This window comes from Cajanus cajan, chromosome 9, assembly GCF_000230855.2.
Source record: "Cajanus cajan strain Asha chromosome 9, NIPB_CcT2T_4, whole genome shotgun sequence".
Lineage (NCBI taxonomy): Eukaryota > Viridiplantae > Streptophyta > Magnoliopsida > Fabales > Fabaceae > Cajanus > Cajanus cajan.
The window spans coordinates 8,136,064-8,138,358 of NC_138525.1; the positions used below are offsets into that span (position 1 = coordinate 8,136,064).

Here is a 2,295-nt window from a genome sequence, read left to right on the forward strand (position 1 = left end):
TGAATTAATTTTGCCTAAATGATTTAAAAAAAATATTATTGTATATTCTGATTTAAATATTTTATCATTTACAATTGAAATTTAAATTTTCTCAATTGATATTATATATACTAGCAAAATGAATCAACTAATTATAGCCTCATGTCTTATAGCCTGTAACACCCCAATTTCCTTAAAAGGATATTTTTATTAGTAATGGCATTTTCGTAATTATTGATGGCATTTTCGTAATTTTATAAAGGTATTAGGGGCATTTGAGTAACTCGGAACGGGCTGTTCCAAAAGTGGAACGGGCCGTTCTGAGCATTTAAAATAAGCTAAAATTTTAGGTTGGGAACGGGCCCAGAACGGGCCGTTCCAACAAGGAGAACGGGCCGTTCCGGAGGGAGAACGGGCCGTTCTGCTGGGTTTGAGAACGGGCCGTTCTGGTTTGAGAACGGGCCGTTCTGCTTTTTGAGAACGGGCCGTTCCGATTTTGGAACGGGCCGTTCCAGTTGAGAAATTTGCCCACGTTTGAAGGATCCGGAACGGGCCGTTCCGAAATCAGTACGGGCCGTTCCGGTTGCGCCAGTTTGCCTATAAATAGGGCAGGGGGGGTGAAAATTTTTATACAGAGGAAGAAAGTGAAATTTTAGAGAGAGAAAGAGAAGAGAGAGAGAGAGAGAGAGAGAGAGAGAGAGAGAGAGAAAGAAAGAGAAAGAAAGAAAGAAAGAAAGAGAGGGAAGAAAAAGGGGATCCAGAGGAGGAGACCCTGCCCAAGTTCCAACTCCGCCTATCCAGGTAAGGGGGGGAGTGAGAACCTCGCTCAGGGGTGTGGGGATAATTGTTGGGTAGTTGTTTGTCGGATTGGCCCCCAATCCCTTGCCGTTGTTCTGTCTAAATTTCTATTTACTCTACTTTGCTTTTTGTTGAAGGTGCCGTTGTTCTGTATAAATTTCTATTTACTCTACTTTGCTTTTTGTTGAAGGTGCCGTTGTTCTGTCCGATTTTCTATTTATTCTACTTTGTTTTTGTTGAAAGTGCCGTTATTCTGTCTGATTTTCTATTTACTCTACCTTGTTCTTTGTTGAAAGTAATAAATGAAATTATGTAACAAGTTAAATATTGAGTCAATGAGATTATGATGGTATGACATGCATCATACGCATATATTATTCCAGGTGTGCCGCTGAGGCCGCATACCAGTGATGTAACTTGCTAACGAGGTGTACCTTGGGGTCACCAGTGATGTAACATGCTAACAAGGTGTACCTTAGGGTCACCAGCGATGTAACTTGCTAACCAGGTGTACCTTCGGGTCACCAGTGATGTAACCAGGTGTACCTTAGGGTCACCAGTGATGTAACCAGGTGTACCTTTGGGTCACCAGTGATGATATGTGAAACTTCCGTATGGCGCCACATGCATGCATTTATGAGATGAGTCCATGACATCATTGCATGATAAATGAATGTATTTGTAATATTGATGATGTATGTGTATTGTTTACATGTGACTTATATTTGTTGTGTGTGTGTGGGTGCTATCTAACCTTTATTCTTCACCTGAAACTGAGGGAGATGTTTCTCACTCCCTTGTCGTTTTTGTATATGTTTTAAATTATGTTGTAGATGATCAGCATCATGGGGATGTTGGTGATGAGGCTTAAAGGCTTCAGTGGGGCATGCTCTGATAGGATGTGACGTCGGGCATAGCTAGGTTTATTTTGGATGTTATTATATTAAAAAGCTTTAATTTTCTCTTCTTATGTAATTTTGAACGTTCCTGAGAAAAGACCAAAATGTACATCTTTATTATACTATTTTATTATATGATTTCAAAGTTATAAATTAATTCCTAACTAGGAGGCTCTGCCACCTTTGCTGGAATTAATCTATATTTTCCTTATATGATTTCTTGAATCTTAATACTTATATGTTGACTTTTTATGATTGATGAGTTACGAATGTGAATCTTCTACCTTATAATATTTGAAACAATTGTTTTATACATGAAAGATGTTATTAAACTATGAAAGATTTTATTTACCCAAAAAGAAAAAAAAAAGAAATCTTTCTTATTATTTAATTGTGAATTGATGATGGGGTAGAGGGTGTCACATAGCCTCATGTCTTGTCACCAAAATGAATCAACTAATTATGCTTCTCCAATTTTCTTCAACAATCCACTCGTTACTCAAGTCATACCTAGTCTCACACTACTAAGGGTAATCTCATAAGTCACGCTTAAATCCCTAATTTGAACTAAAAGATCCATCTCTCTAATCATAAGGAAAGGCAAATATAAAGGTTCCCT

General features: G+C 38.0%; 1 long non-coding RNA gene across 1 annotated transcript; it reads left to right on the top strand.

The window, feature by feature from the left end:
* The first annotated feature begins 266 nt into the window (after nt 1-266).
* Nucleotides 267-1,889, top strand: LOC145951754 (uncharacterized). The gene is made up of 2 exons (XR_014429668.1): nt 267-780; nt 1,611-1,889. It is a non-coding gene; the product is annotated as an uncharacterized LOC145951754 (long non-coding RNA).
* The last annotated feature ends 406 nt before the right edge of the window (nt 1,890-2,295 follow it).